This window comes from Myotis daubentonii, chromosome 21, assembly GCF_963259705.1.
Source record: "Myotis daubentonii chromosome 21, mMyoDau2.1, whole genome shotgun sequence".
Classification (NCBI taxonomy): domain Eukaryota; kingdom Metazoa; phylum Chordata; class Mammalia; order Chiroptera; family Vespertilionidae; genus Myotis; species Myotis daubentonii.
The window spans coordinates 8,900,242-8,917,500 of record NC_081860.1 but is presented as its reverse complement, the minus strand read 5'-3'; positions in this window follow the sequence as shown (position 1 = coordinate 8,917,500).

Below are 17,259 nucleotides of genomic sequence, written 5' to 3'. Positions count from 1 at the left end.
AAGACAAGTCAGTACAAGATGTCCACATTGAAACACAGGGAGGAAAAAAAAAGACAGAAAATACAGAAAGGACTGTATGTCTGTTAATTATATGAGACAAAATTAAAAGGACTAATGGCCAGCGGTTCTCAACTTGTGGGTCGCGACCCCTTTGGCGGTCGAACGACCCTTTCACAGGGGTTGCCTAAGGCCATCCTGCATATCAGATATTTACATGACGATTCATCACAGTAGCAACATTACAGTTATGAAGTAGCCACGAAAATAATTTTATGGTTGGGTCACTACATGAGGAACTGTATTTAAAGGGCCAGGAGGTTGAGAACCACTGGCTCACTAACCCGTGTGTAATGGAGTGCTAGATAGACAGCTAGGAAGAACAGTTAAGGAAACACTGGCTGGGAATTGCCCACAGCAATTGTCTCAAGAAAACCAGGGGGAGCTGCACAGCTTTTCGGACCTAGCCTTGGAACTCATGCAAGGTCATAGCCACTGAATTCTATTGGTTACTAATGAGTCACCGAGACCAGACTAGCCCTTGCGTGTTTGGCTCAGTGGATAAAGTGTCGGCCTGTGGACTGAAAGGTCCCAGGGATTCTGGTCAAGGGCACATGCCTGGGTTTCGGGCTCAATCCCCAGTAGGGGGTGTGCAGGAGGCAGCCAACCAATGATCTCTCTCATCATTGATGTTTCTATCTCTCTCTTTGCCTCTCCCTTCCTCTTGGAAATCAATAAAAAATATATTGCTTTTAAAATGTTAAAAAACAAAAGACCAGCCCAGATTCCAAGTCCCCCACCTCTTAATGGAGTGGTATCAAAGAATTTGTCAACATGTTTTAAAACGCCACATTACTTGGGCGAAATATACCCATATCCTATAACCCAGCCATTCTCCTGGTACACATCCAACAGAAACTAGTACTTACTCACACCAAAGGAAAGTACATGTATGTACATAGCAGCTTTATTGATAATAAATGGCCAAATGGCCCTAGTCAGTTTGACCCAGTGGATAGAGCATTGGCCTACAGACCAAAGGGTCCCGGGTTCGAGTCCAATCAAGGGCACCTACCTCGGTTAGAGGTTCCTCTCCAACCCAGGCCCTGGTTGGGGCTTGTGCAGGAAGCAACCAAACGGTGTGTTTCTCTCACATCAATATTTCTCTCTGTGTCTCTGTCATCCACTCTTTCTAAAAATCAATGGAAAAATATCTTCGGGTGAGGATTAAAAATAAATAAATAAACAAATAAATAAATAAATAAATAGATGGCCAAATGATTATCAATAGTAGAATGGATAAATGGTGGTGTATTCATACAATGGATGAAAAAGAACAAACCCTAATACTGCAACAATATGAACGTTCATAAATTTGCTGAGCAAACGAAGCCAGGCACAATGATTACATCATGACTCCATTTACGTGAAACCTCACAATAGGCAAAACTAGTATGCGGTGCGAGATGTCAGCATAGCAGTCATGTTTCCAGGAGTTGTTGACAGGGAGGATACATACAGGATCCTTCGAGTTCGGATCACAGAAATGTCCTGCCCAGCAGGCATGGCTCAGTGGTTGAGCGTCGACCTAGGAACCAGAAGGTCACGGTTTGATTCCCAGTCAGGGCACATGCCTGAGTTGTGGGCTCAGTCCCCAGGGTGGGGCCTGCAGGAGGCAGCCGATCAATGGTTCTCATCATGGATGTTTCTATCTCTCTCTCCCTCTCCCTTCCTCTCTGAAATCAATAAAATATATATATATATATATATATATATATATATATATATATATATATATATATATTTAAATATATTTTATTGATTTTTTACAGAGAGGAAGGGAGAGAGATAGAGAGTTAGAAACATCGATGAGAGAGAAACATCGATCAGCTGCCTCCTGCACATCTCCCACTGGGGATATGCCCGCAACCCAGGCACATGCCCTTGACCGGAATCGAACCCGGGACCCTTCAGTCCGCAGGCCGACGCTCTATCCACTGAGCCAAACCGGTTTCGGCAAAAAAAATATATATATATTTTTAAAAAATGTTCTATATCGAGAACTAGTGGGTGTAGTTCTGGTTACTTATTACTGTGTAACAAACCAGCCCAAAACTTATCGGCTTAAAACAACAATGATTCGTTTTCCTCGTGCAGCTGGACCCTGGGCAGGGCTTGGGCAGGGCAGACTCCTGTCTGTTCCACCGGAGTCATCTGAGGTGGCTTGGCGGAGGGCTAGCGAATCCACTTCCAAGGAGGCTCCCTCACGTGGCTGGGAACTCAGTCGGAGTTGAGGGCCCAGGACGTTGATTTCTCTCCATGGCAGCCAGTCCGGGTAACCGGGTTCCTCCCAGCATGGTGGCTCCAAGGGCAGGTGGCCTGAGAGCCAGGGGGCCAGGAAGAGGCCGTATCTCCTTTTGTGACCCAGCCCTGACAGTCATACAGCATATGTCCTCCGCACTTCATGGCGGGGGGAGGGGGTCACAAAGGTCTGCCGGATTCAAAAGGAATGGACCTGCCATCTGACCCAGTGATCCCCCTTCCAGGAATATATCCCAAGAAACCCGAAACACCAATCAGAAAGAATGTATGCCCCCCTATGTTCATAGCAGCACCATTCACAATAGCTAAGATCTGGAAACGGCCCAAGTGTCCATCAGTAGATGATGAGCGGATAGAAACGCCGTGGTACATTTACACCATGGAATACTATGCAGCAGTGAAAAAGAAGGCTCTCTTACCCTCTGAGACAGCATGGAGGGACCCGGAGAGTATCACGCTAAGTGAAATAAGTCAGTCAGAGAAAGACAAATATCCCATGATCTCACTCCTATGTGGAATCCAATGAACAAAATACACTGATGAACAGAGTGGATCCAGAGACATGAAAGCATGAGCAGGCTGCGGAATCTCGGAGGGAAGGCAGGGGAGAATGGGTGGGAGGTAATCTTGTATGCATATATGCATAACCCATGGACACAGACAATGGGGTGGTGAAGACCTGGGGTGGGGGTGGGGGTGGGGGTGGGCTGGAAGGGGCCAATGGGGGGAAAGGAGGGACATATGTAATACTTTCAACAATAAAGATTTTAAAAAATAGACTCTCTTCTTGATGGGGGAGTGGCAAGTCACATTGTGAGAACTGAGTCATCTTTGGGAAATGCAGTCAGCTATAAGTGTTTACATATGTACCAAGTTCATACTGGAGACATGTGTCCTTTACATAAATTATATGTAACAAAGTAAATGAAATGTGAAAAACCTGTAAAAAAATTATAAAGAGAAATGTAGAAAGTGGCCTGGAAATTCTTTTTTTTTTTTTTTTTGAAGAGCCAGACTTTATCTCTAAATTCTACAATTGTTTCCTAATTGCTCTCTTCATTCCTCATCTCCCAAACTCCTTTCTTTTTTTTTTTTTTTTTAAATATATTTTATTGATTTTTCACAGAGAGGAAGGGAGAGAGATAGAGAGTTAGAAACATCGATGAGAGAGAAACATCGATCAGCTGCCTCCTGCACATCTCCCACCGGGGATGTGCCCGCAACCCAGGTACATGCCCTTGACCGGAATCGAACCTGGGACCCCTCAGTCCGCAGGCCGACGCTCTATCCGCTGAGCCAAACCGGTTTTGGCCCAAACTCCTTTTAAAACCTGCTCTTTTCCCCGACTTCTTTGTATCTGAGGATGGTACCACTCTGCTTTAGTAGCAGGTTCAAAATTTGAAAACAGCCCTAGCAGGTTTAGCCCAGTGAATAGAGCGACAGCCTGCGGACTGAAGGGTTCCCATTCGATTCTGGTCAAAGGCATATGCCCGGATTGTGGGTTTGATACACCCCCCAGGGGGTGTGCAGGAGGCATATCATCATTGATATTTCTCTCTCCCCCTCTCCCTTCTTCTCTGAAATCAATAAAAATATACAGTGGGGCCTTGACTTATGGGTGTCCTGACTAACGAGTTTTTTGAGATACCAGCTGTCTCTCCGCCGATTTTTTGCATTGAGTTGATAGAGTAATTTGAGTTAACGAGCTCCTGAGTGAGCTCGGTCTCGGAACGAATTAACCTCGTAAGTCAAGGCCCCACTGTATTTTTAAAAACTGAAAACATTTGCCCCCCCATCCTGAGTGAACTCAAGTTTATAACTCAAGGTAAATAGAAGGTACGCTCCTCTTTACCTCCACCCTACTTGTAGATCTAGCCACTGTTATTGCGTATTTAATATGCTGTTATTGAAGCAATAAAACACTGTTATTTAAAGCCTCCGCCATAGTGTGAAGTAAAGGCTTAACTAACGCATATGTACAGAAGTTGCCCAAGAGTACACAATAGGTGAATAACGAAATCAGGACGTAAACCCAGCGGCTGAGCCAGGGTTGGTCCTGAAATCTGTTGCTCGGGGAAGCAGTAGTGAGGGCTGGGGCTGTCTTCTCACAGGGAATTCCTCCTACTCCCCACACCTGCGACCCCAAGACCCGCCACCCCCGCGGCCAGCGCGCGTATCCCAGAGCGCGGTGCCCAGAGTAAAGGGGCCGTGGCTGGCCTGGCAATTCTTGCCCTTGTTCCATGTTACAACCACTCTGCTGGAATAACTACGATTATGTTTTGTTGTTGTCGTTTTTAAAAAAATATATTTTGATTGATTTCAGAGAGGAAGGGAGAGGGAGAGAGAGAGAGAAACATCAATGATGAGAGAGAATCATGGATCGGCTGCCTCCGGCGCCCCCCCTACCAGAGATTAAGCCCTCAACCCAGGCATGGGCCCTTGACCGGAATCGAACCCGGGACCCTTCAGTCCACAGGCCGACGATTCTAGCCATTGATCCAAACCAGGGAGGGCACAATTATGTTTGATATGTATACTTTTGAACTTTTGCCTGTATAATTAAGAACATTACCTACCTATCTAAACAAATATAACCCTAAATACAATAAAAAATGTTATCATTCTTTATTGAAACTTCATTTTTCTGAAACTTTATTTTTTGTGGAAATCCATTCAGGCCAAGCAGTTTGGGAGTGGAATGCTTTCCAACGTTCAAAGAATAGAGATGCTAAATAAACTATTGAGAGTTCTGATGAGGCGCTTCCAAATTCACATCATGCCGTTAGCTTAACTCTGATAGCAAAACCTGACCATGAGAGCTCACAGAAAGGAAACCATCAGCCAATCAATCACAGGATGGAACAATAAAGATCTTTTTTTTTAAATATATTTTATTGATTTTTTACAGAGAGGAAGGGATAGAGATAGAGAGCTAGAAACATCGATGAGAGAGAAACATCGATCAGCTGCCTCCTGCACATCTCCTACTGGGGATGTGCCCGCAACCCAGGTACAGGCCCTTGACTGGAATCGAACCTGGGACCTTTCAGTCCGCAGGCCGACGCTCTATCCATTGAGCCAAACCGGTTTCGGCACAATAAAGATCTTTTGAAGAAGCTTTATGGAGATGAGAAAGTATCAAAAACACAAGTGAGCCCTAGCTGGTTTGGCTCAGTGGATAGAGCTTTGGCCTGCGGACTGAAGGGTCCGGGTTCAATTCTGGTCAAGGGCACACACCCAGGTGGCAGGCTAGATCCCCAGTGTGGGGCGTGTAGGAGGCAACTGATCAATGATTCTCTCTCATCATTGATACTTCTATCTCTCTCTCCTTCCCTCTCCCTTTCTCTCTGAAATCAATAAAAATATATTTTAGACAAACACGAGTGAAAGAACAGGATACAGAGCACAATACATAGCTTACCATTTTGTCTTATGAGCTCAGAGTACCCCGTTTTGCTTTAAATGTTGGTATTATATACATGAAAGACTGGAAGTTTATAACCGCTGTTATTAATTGATACACTGCAGGGTAAAGAGATTGTGGATGACTCCTCCCACTTCATATTACTTTTCTCATCTGAGGGTAAGAAAAAGGCTTTTCAGGTGTTTTTTTTTTCTTTTCAAGTAAAAATATTGTGAGAGCCTTAGTGGCTTGGCTCAGTGGGTAGAGCATCGGCCTGTGGACTGAAGGGTCGCGGGTTTGATTCCGGTCAAGGGCATATGCCTGGGTTGCGGGCTCGATCCCCAGTGGGGGGTGTGCAGGAGGAAGCTGATCAATGATTCTCTCTCATCATTGATACTTCTATCTCTCTCTCCCTCTCCCTTCCTCTCTGAAATCAATAAAAATATATTTAAAAAATATTGTGAGATTTGACTATATGCAAATGTTGAATTAGCTAACTGGTAAGCGATAGCAAGGACACTCGTATACTATCCCATAGCATGCAGTTTATATCTTTGACTTCCTCTGAAATGCTGTTAGGGAGCACTTCTCATTTGACTAAAATGCCATTTAATTCATTTCAGCACTCACGCATGCTATGCGCAAGGCACTAGGCGCAGTGATGGCGAACCTATGACACGCGTGTCAGAGGTGACACGCGAACTCATTTTTTTGGTTGATTTTTCTTTGTTAAATGGTATTTAAATATATAAAATAAACATCAAAAATATAAATCTTTTACTATGGTTGCAAATATCAAAACATTTCTATATGTGACATGGCACCAGAGTTAAGTTAGGGTTTTTCAAAATGCTGACACACCGAGCTCAAAAGGTTCGCCATCACTGCAATAGGGTGAGATTACAAAGATCACTAGAACACATCACTCACCCCAAAGAAGCTCATAAAAAGGGGGAAACCCATTATGACCTGTGCAGCTAGAAATAAAATTTCTTTTCCGTTTAAAAGAAAATGCGGCAGCCAAGGCAACGTGCAAAGCCCTACCCTAAATCCAGCTCACTTGCGGCGCTCTCCTTTCTTTGCCTGTCATTGCTGTTTGGAATGCCGCCTAGGCAAGCCGTGTATGTCGTCATGGGTGCTAGTTTATAATTAGAACCAAAGTGAGGACTTATAAGAAACAGACCTGTTGGAAAGAAGAAGAAAAAAAACCCCAACACATTTAGTACAACTCGAGAAAAGGCAGTCAGGAGAAAGGGTGAGGAAGAGCCCGGCTTTGGAAATTATTTTAATGCCAAAGAAAGAGGAGACGTTTAAAATAGATAAGAGGCCTTTATTATGTCCTTAGGATTTTTCTATTTCAGCGGTGCATGAAAAGGGAACTGCTACTGGGTCACCCCTGCCTGAGCGATGAGTCTTGCAGGTATTAATAGAAGCTCAGGTCAAGAGGCTACAGGCAGAAAAAAGACTCGTGTGTCCAGCAGAGACCCATAAGCAGGTGAAATCACTCCCTCTCCTCATCAGGCTGCAAGTACAGTGGGGCCTTGACTTACGAGGTTAATTCATTCCGAGACCGAGCTCGTTAACTCAAATTACTCTATCAACTCAAGGCAAAAAATCTGAGGAGAGACAGCTGGTATCTCAAAAAACTCGTTAGTCGGGACACTCGTAAGTCAAGGCCCCACTGTATATCTCCAGGGCAGAAGGGAAGTCAAAGTCTGGAGGAACCAAGACTTCCCTTCTTGCAAATCCTAAACCAGCCCACCCAAGCCTTGGCCAAACCTCACTGGGAAAACACTAACACAGTCTTATCTGCAAGATCTCTGAGCCCACAGGGCATTTCTTCCGCCCCACACTTGACCTGTTTCCAGCTGAGCATTAGCGCTCTTCAGAGAGAGGTGATTGACCAAAGCCCTAAAAACCAACATCGCCCTCTCTCCTTAGGGTCAGGAGTTTCCGAGAGCGCGTTTCCTAAGGGCATGGCTCCAGAAATTAAAAATCAAACATGTGGAGGGGCACCCCAAGTGTGAAGAAGTTGGAAAACTGCTGGTAACCAGTATGAGTAAGAGCAGGGCTTTGACCCTAACCCGCTTGGCTCAGCGGATGGAGGGTTGGTCTGCTGACTGAAGCAGTGGTTCTCAACCTTCCTAACCCTTTAATACAGTTCCTCATGTTGTGACCCAACCATAAGATTATTTTCGTGGCTACTTCATCACTGTAATGTTGCTACTGTGATGAATCGTCATGTAAATATCTGATATGCAGGATGTATTTTCATTGTTACAAATTGAACATAATTAAAGCATAGTGATTAATCACAAAAACAATATGTAATTATATATGTTTTTTCCGATGGTCTTAGGCGACGCCTGTGAAAGGGTCTTTGACCCCCAAAGGGGTCGCGACCCACAGGTTGAGAACTGCTGGACTGAAGGATCCTGGGTTCTATCCCGGTCAAGGGCACATGTTCAGTTGTGGGCTTGATCCCCAGTAGGGGGTATGCAAGAGGCGGCCAATCCATGATTCTCTCTCATCATGGATGTTTCTCTCTCTCTCTCTCTCTCTCCCTCTCCCTTCCTATCTGAAATCAATAAAAATATATTTTTTTTAAAAAGGAAGAACGGGGCTTTGCCCAGCTGGTGTGGCTCAGTGGTTGAGCATCAACCTATGAACCAGGAGGTCACGGTTCGATTCCTGGTCAGGGCACATGCCCAGGTTGCGGGTTTGATCCCCCGTGTGGGGTGTGCAAGAGGCAGCCAATCAATGAGTCTCTCTCGTCATTGATGTTTCTATCTCTCTCTCCCTCTCCCTTCCTCTCTGAAGTTGATAAAAATATATTAAAACACACACACACACACACACACACACACACAGAGAAAGAGAGAGAGAGAGAGAGGGAGAGAGAGAGAAAAGAGCAGGGCTTTGTAATCTAGTCCAGCTGGTTTTGAATCACAGCTCGGCCACTTACTTTCTTCATGGCCTTGGGCAATCTTCTTTAACCACACTTTGCCCCACTTTGCTTATTTGGAGATGATAATAGTGAAATGAAGATCAGGTGGATGCACATTACAGCAGTGCTTGATGTGGAAGAAATGCTCAATAAATGTTCGTAGTTATTCAAAAAACTGAACCAGTGTAATATTCCCTGGCCATTCTGCATTGCTGTTTTCCTAATGTCTATCTGCGTAGACTTAATAATTTGACTTTGCTTTGGATTATTTAATAGATGGTGCCTCATTTTTCTTTTCATTTTTTTTAATCCTCACGCAAGGATATTTTTTCCCATTGATTTTTAGAGTGGAAGGAAGAGAGACAGAGAGAAACACTGATGCAAGAAAGACACATCAACTGGTTGCCTCCTGCATGCCCCAACCAGGGCCAGGATCCTGCAATCGAGGTATATGCCCTTGACCGGAATCAAACCCAGGACCCTTCAGTCCGCAGGCTGATGCTCTATCCACTGAGCCAAACCGGCTAGGGCTCATTTTTCAAATTTACATTTCTGTAACTACTATGGAGGCTAAATAGTTTTCAAATTTTTTGTCACAGTTTCTATTTTTCCTTTTTAATCTATTTTAACTATCCAGTTGAACTTTTATTGTATTTTTTACTTTCGTAAATTTATTGGGGTGACACTGGTTAAGAGGGCCATATGGGTTTCAAGCGTACCTTTCTATGATACACGATCTGGGTATTGCATGGTGTGGGCCCACCTCCCAGAGTCACAGCTGTACTTTTCTTACTTGCCCTCTCACCTACTATTTTGATGCGGTCAAGCATGAGATCGATAACTGTCATTCGCCCAGTTCACCACAGATTATCAAGGCTGTTGTCGTGTTCACAAAAATCTTCCCAGGGCCCCAAGGTCATTAAGGAGCTGGAATTATCTGTCCCGCGCGTTCCAAATCTTTGAAGTCAGTCACGGAGACGGAGCACGGTTGCTGTGATACAAGCATGACCTTCCACGAAAAAACATGCCATGGCCAGGAATGAAATCCAAAGCAGCAGGTCCGGTTTCAGGGCTCACATCCCTGGGCCATGCAGCCTCTCTGGTTACGGGGAAGTAAATATAGACCAGGCGACGATGTGAACACATTGCATTTCATGTGGCCCATCGCTGCTCACTTCCCAGCAACAGAAACTAGACCAACCCAGGTATAAGTAGGTCGGCATGCTCTTCTCCCAGCCGCCTCTGAAATTTCCCTTCTTTTCAAGGCTAATTTTTCCACCTTTGCTCTTTTTTAAAAAAAGTTTGTGTGTTTATTTATTTATTTTTTAAAATATATATTTTATTGATTTTTTACAGAGAGGAAGGGAGAGGGATAGAGAGCCAGAAATATCGATGAGAGAGAAACATTGATCAGCTGCCTCCTGCACGCCGCCCCCACTGGGGATGTGCCCGCAACCAAGGTACATGCCCTTGACCGAATCGAACCCGGGACCCTTGAGTCCGCAGGTCGATGCTCTATCCACTGAGCCAAACCGGTTCTGGCTATTTATTTATTTTAATATTTTATTGATTTCAGAGAGATGAAGGGAGAGGGAGAGAGAGATAGAAACATCAAGGATGAGAGAGAATCATTGATTAGGTGCCTCCTGCAGGCCCCACGCTGGGGATGGAGCCCACAACCTGGACATTTACCCTGATCGGGAATCGAATCGTGACTAAATCTCTGGGGAGTCCCACAAACACATCCAACTGGAACCACATCTCCTCCCTGGCCACCTCCTTCAACTCCTTGTGAAATTATTGCTACCTAAAAACAAACCCACTCCTGTTTCCTTTGGGAAAAATATGGGTCTCAGGTTTAAGTTTCCTCTGCCCTTTCTCTATCACTGTTTTCTATTTTTCCACTATCCCCCGCTGCCTAACAAGCCACCTAAGACTTCAAAAACATCAAAAAGTGTCATTTTTCATGATTCTGCAGGTTGGCCAGGCAGTTGTTTTTTTTTAAATTGATTTCAGAGAGGAAGGGAGAGGGAGAGATAGCTAGAAACGTCAATGATGAGAGAGAATCTTTGATTGGCTGCCTCCTGCATGTCCTCCACTGGGGATTGAGCCCACAATCAGGGCATGTGCCCCGACTGGGAATCAAACCGTTACTTCCTGCCCTAACCGGTTCGGCTCAGTGGATAGAGCATTGGCCTGCAGACTCAAGGGTCCCAGGTTTAATTCCGGTCAAAGGCATGTATCTTGGTTGCGAGCACATACCCAGTAGGGAGTGTGCAGGAGGCGGCTGATCGATGTTTCTCTCTCATCGATGTTTCTAACTCTCTATCCCTCTCCCTTCTTCTCTGTAAAAAATCAATAAAATATATTTTAAAGAAAAACCACAAAAAAAACCAAAACAAAAAACCACAAAAAACGTTACTTCCTGGTTCATAGGTCGACGCTTAACCACTGAGCCACGGCAGACAGGTAGACCAGGCAGTTCTTTTGCTTTATGTGCTGTGATGTTGGGATGGCCAGGAGGTCAACTAACCTTCTTCCACGTTGATACTGGTCCCTGGCTGGGATCTCAACTCAGGCTGTCTGCTGGAGGCCTTGGTTTTGCTCCATGTTGGCCTCTCCTCCACATGGCTGCTTGGGCCTCCTGACAGCATGGCGGCTGGTTTACAAGAAAGAGCAGCGTCAGAAGACGAACTCTAATGTGCCAGCTCTTATAAGCCTCTGTTTACATTATGTGTTCTAACATCCTATTGGCCAAGCCAGCCAAGTCTGGAGTCCCTGTGGGTCAGGGCACCACCAAAATAATAGCTATCGCATTTTCTATGTACCCTTCACATTTCTGGTCTATCAGAAGTACCCTTTCCTGTGCAAGCACTGTGTTATCTTCTTTCCTTTTTTTTTTTTTTTTAAATCTTCACCTGAGGATATTTTTCCATTGATTTTTAGAGAGAGTGGAAGACAGAGGGAAAGACAGAGAGAAATATTGATGTGAAAGAAACACATCGATTGGTTGCCTCCTGCACGAGCCCCGACCAGGGCCCAGGCTGAGGAGGAGCCTGACACCGAGGTACTTGCCCTTGACCAGAATAGAACCCGGGACCCTTTGGTCTGCAGGCCGACGCTCTGAAGGGACTGAAGGGCCCCAGGTTCAATTCCAGTCAAGGGCACATGCCCAGGTTGCAGGCTTGATCTCCAGTAGGGGGTGTGCAGGAGGCAGCCGGTCAATGATTCTGTCTCATGATTGATGTTTCTATCTCTCTCTCTCCCTTCCTCTCTGAAATCAATAAAAATATATTTATAAAAACATTATTATCTATACAGTATATATAAAAAGCTAATATGCTAAGTTTCTGACATCTGGGTAATGATGTCATGTAGCAATGCCTGGCTTCCTCTCCCCAGCGACTAGCCTCCTTGCAGGTTCTTCAGCCCAGGAACATGGCTTGCTTTATAGCCAGGTGGAAACATTTCACACTTTAACCAAATGTCTGTGAAGCATTTTCCCGTGTCTCATCTCATTTGATCCTCACAGTAGGTAGATAGGAGACTTAGTGGAATCCTATTTTCTTTTCCTTAGCTGGAAAATGGAGATGTAGAAAGCTTAGAAACTTGACCCAACTGAAAAGAAGTAAGAAATGGTGGACCTTGAAAATAACTTCAGGTTTTCTCACTGCGCAGAATATAGTCAAACACTGCTGCAGTTAAATATTTTACCCTTTGTTCTCCCTGTGTGGTCTACAATAATAATCTGCTTCATGTTGATATTTACTGCTGTGCTGCTGACAATTACCTAAAAGAGAAGTTGAGGTGCTTCACTGGGCTGGAGAAAGTTTAACTAAATCAGAAAGCAGGTCTAATTAAGCAAATTTATTCTGTATCTATAAAAGGCTAAGTTGACACATGCATGTGTGATACATATAAAGCTCTCACTGGCACCAATCGCATGCATGTGATTCCATCTGTCATTGTTGATCGTGAATTTGGTTGGCACTTCTATTATAGAGAAAGGGCGAATAGCGATATTAAAATATTTCTTCTAATTAATTTCCTTTCAATGTGCACGAATCTGTGCACCATTTATATATATATAGCTAATATGCAAAGTGTCCCCTCGGGAGTTCGACCGGGAGACCCAGAGTTCAATCACTTGCTATGACCACCAGGGGGCAGTGCGGAACATGGTGGGTGACCAGGGATGGCAGCAGGGTGCTGAGGGAGTGAGGGAAGGAGGAAGCAGGGAGGTGGGGAGGCGGGGTGACAGGGAACCTGATTGGTCCAGATGGCCGGCCAGCCTAGGGACCCTACTTGTGCATGAATTTCGTGCACCGGGCCTCTAGTATGAAATAATAGTCATAGAACATTGACTGAAGGGTATTCATCAGTATGCCTTGATAGGCACGTGGACCTATTGGTGTGTCCTGTGGGGAGGTCTCTGAGCTCATGCCCCATCTCCATGGTGATGTCTGGGCTTGGATGGAAGTGATGGTGTGCTCGCCGAGAAGGTATTTTCCACCTCTCCCCCCAGATACTCTAACGTTTATCTCCGGACCAAGCTAAAGCACCAGAAAGATGCTCATTTGTATGAAATTCTTTTGACTTCGTGGATGCACTGAAGGGCTCTTGGCAATAAGCCAGACGCTCGCATGGAGGCTGTGCTAAGAGACAACTGTTCAGAATCAGAGTCTATATTTGGAGCAGGAAACGGTGCTGAGGACACGCTATACGACACAGTGTTCCCTTGGAGAGGTCCCCTGGGAGAACTCTTCTGAGCATCTGCTCTGGTTTTATCTTATGGGCACTGTGAACGTGAGCACTGATTGTGCTTCTCTCTTGCTTTGGTTGCTAGTAAGCCCAGGACAAGGGTGCAGACTTCATGGAGTAACTGCACTGGACCCTTGGACAAACATTCACAGCTAACTTTACCGCTACCGTCACTTTCTTATCACCTTCTTGCAGACTTCCTCCTTCTCTTTCTATTTCCCTCCCCCGATTTTTTTAACCCCACCTTGCTTGCTTCCTCTCTCTTTTTTTTTTCTCTTGAGTTAACATCCATTGAGAGCATGTGCTCTATGCCTGGCACTGTGTTCAGTGCTGGGCATACAGCCATCATCACTCCCAAAAGAGCCCCCGTTTGTTTGAGCTCTGAGACCTCCCCACGGAACACACCAACAGGGTTCTTCTCACGTGCCAGCTGGGCCTTCGTCAGGGCACTCATGGTTACAGAAGACAAACCTAGCATTTAATGCAACTTAGCGCCTAGAGTTGCTTACTGTGTTTTGAGTACACTGGTCAGTGTGTGGTCCCTTCTCCGGACAGGATCCTAGCGATCTACCCACCCAGGCACACCATCCTTGCCCTGGTCATTCTCAGGTCACCTGTTCTGTCCCTATACACTCCACAGATCTATCAGTCTGACTGCCCCTTGCATATACATCTAGAGCAGCGGTTCTCAACCTGTGGGTCGCGACCCCTTTGGCGGTCGAACGACCCTTTCACAGGGGTCGCCTAAGACCATCCTGCATATCAGATATTTACATGACGATTCATCACAGTCGCAACATGACAGTGATGAAGTAGCCACGAAAATAATTTTATGGTTGGGTCACCACATCAGGAACTGTATTTAAAGGGCCAGAAGGTTGAGAACCACTGATCTAGAGTGTGCAGCCTTTCATAAGAAGACAAACACAACTTTTCTCAGAAGGATTAAAGAAATGAGCCCTGGCCGGTTTGGCTCAGTAGATAGAGCCTCGGCCTGCAGACTGAAGGGTCCTGGGTTTGATTCCCATCAAGGGCACATGCCTGGGTTTCGGGCTCGATCCCCAGAAGCGGGTGTGCAGGAGGCAGCCAATCAAGGATTCTCTCTCATCATTAATGTTTCTATCTCTCTCTCCCTTCCTCTCTGAAATCAATAAAAATATATTTTTTTAAAAAAAGAATGGGAAACAAGCGTGTGAGGAGGGGAAGAGGAGAGAGCGAGCCATGGACTGGAGGCTAGAGAGAGAAGTGGGGGCCGACTTCCACTTTATTCTCCTGGGAGAGACTTGCTGGGTGCACTTCCCTGCCCAGCGGCGAGTTCTGCTTTCACTTCCTCTCCACGACAGAAACAGGCATGGTGAAGGGCCCTTGTATTTAATTCCTGGATCAGTCAATTAGGTTTGAATTGACACAACAAAGAACTGCGACTTTCCCTTCAGAGAATGGGCAGTGTGCGGCCCTCTATGTTTCTATTTTTGCCTCTGGGAAGCTTGGAGTCAAAAGTTCACAGCTATACTATCAGCCTTCATGGCTTGCAAGATTGGGGCTCTTGAAAAAAAAAAAAAAACCCACAAAAACCAATCAAACAGCTTTATTGCCTGAATGCCTTGTATTTTATTGTTGTTGTTAATTCTCACCGAGGATATTTTTCCATTGATTTTTAGAGAGAGTGGAAGGGAGGGAAGGAGAGACGGAGAGAAACATCGATGTGAGAGAGACACATCAATGGGTTGCTTCCTGCACGCACCCTGACCAGGGCTGGGGAACTTACAACAAGGTGGTGCCCTTGACTGGAATTGAACCCGGGACCTGGGACCCTTCAGTCCATGAGCTGACGTTCTATCCACGGAGCCAAACCAGCTAGAGCTAAATGCCTTGTATTTTAAGTCATATTCAACCCTTTTCAAGAGAGTAGGAACTTAGTAATTACCGATCTGTACAGAGCAGAACTCCAGAGAGGCCTCAGCCCCCTGGGCAATGAGTGAGTCACGCGGCTGTGTGTCCACCCACCATTTCTACGGTGTGTCAACCCCACCATTTCTACAGTGCCCAGCCTGGTGCTTCGCTACTGGTTGGCTGTGGCATCCGGGCTAGAGTGACTTAACATCAGACAACCTGAATTCAAATTCACCCTCTTTCTCTTCTTAGCCCTTTGACATTGGGCGAATCCTCTCATCTCTTTGAGCTCCCATTTCTTCATCCACAGGGAGCTGCTGTGAGGATCAAAGGAGATCATGTCGGTGGAATTACTTTGTTATTTATTTATTTATCCTCACCCGAGGATATTTTTTCATTAATTTTTGTTTGTTTTTTAGAGAGCAGGAGAGAGAGAGAGAGAGAGAGAGAGAGAGAGAGAGAGAGACATGTGAGAGAAACACATATACAGTGGGGCCTTGACTTACGAGTGTCCCGACTAACGAGTTTTTCGAGATACGGGCCGTCTCTCGGCCGATTTTTTGCTTTGAGTTGCGAGCTAAAATTCGGGTTACGAGCCAGCTTCAGACACCCCACCGCTAGTGGGCGCAGCGAACGTCACAGTGAACGCCACAACATCAGCCCGGCATCACGTGTCTCACTCGTCCACTTTGTGATTTGACATACGAGTAATTTGAGTTACGAGCTCCGTCACGGAACGAATTAAACCCGTAAGTCAAGGCCCCACTGTATTGTCTGCCTCCTGCACGCCCCCGACCAGGTCCAGGCTGGAAGAAGCCTGCAGCCAAGGTCCATGTCCTTGACCGGAATCGAAACCGGGACCCTGTGGTCCACAGGCCGATGCTCAATCCACTGAGCCCAAACGGCTGGGACTAGAATTCCTTTATAATCTGCCGAGTACTGGACTGTTGCAGAACCTGGTCCTGTCCACTGGATTGGTGAGCTCCCCAGAACCCTGGGAGGGCCCATGTCAATCAGTCTTCTCAACTCTCAAGTATGCTGACCACTCGTATTTTCAACAGTTAATAGAAACTGTTGTCCACAAAATAAGGTAATCTCCCATGTGTGTGCCGGCCGCAGTACTTCAGCGCTTTGCTGTGGTCCCTTGCAGACTCTGAGGGAGCAGCTCTCAGGGCTGGGATGTTGGATGCTTCTGCCACTGAGTTCACACGTCCATGGGCTGCTCTGCGGGTGGCAATGCTGACCAACCCCTCTCAGGTGGGCGTCCCTTGACCATTCTCTCTGACTCTGCCCTCTTCCTGGGAAATTGAATTCATTTCCTTGACATTGAGCCACATCTCTGGGCAGATGGTCCCCAAATCTGGGTGTGCAGTCGGGCCCTCTCTGGAGGCCACAGGGCACGTGCCCTGCCTGGGAATCGAACCGTGACCTCCTGGTTCATAGGTCGAAGCTCAACCACTGAGCTAAGCGGCTGGGCAACTCGCACTTGAATCTTTTAAGTCAAAGCATTGCTCCCCTTCAATCACTTTCAACCCCCAAACTGGGAACTGCCGGCGACAGGAGAGTGAGTGATGCAGGGTAAGTGCTTTGACTCGTGAATCCACAGTCACACTGACCTGGGTCATCCCCATTTGATAGAGAAAGGAAAAGACACAGAGACCTGAAGTAATTTGACGGAGGTCAACAGCCGGGGAGTGAGCACCCAGGGTTTAAAACGGGATTGGGCCCTAGATGGTTTGGCTCAGTGGATGGAGCGGTGACCTGTGGGTCCAAGGGTCCCAGGTTCGATTCCTGTCAAGGGCACATGCTTGGGTTTTGGAATCAATCCTGGGGGGTGGGGGTGGGGGGAGCCTAGAGGAGGCAGCCGATCAATGATTCTCTCTTATCATAGATGTTTCTATCTTCTCTCTCTCTCTCTCTCTCTCTCTCTCTCTCT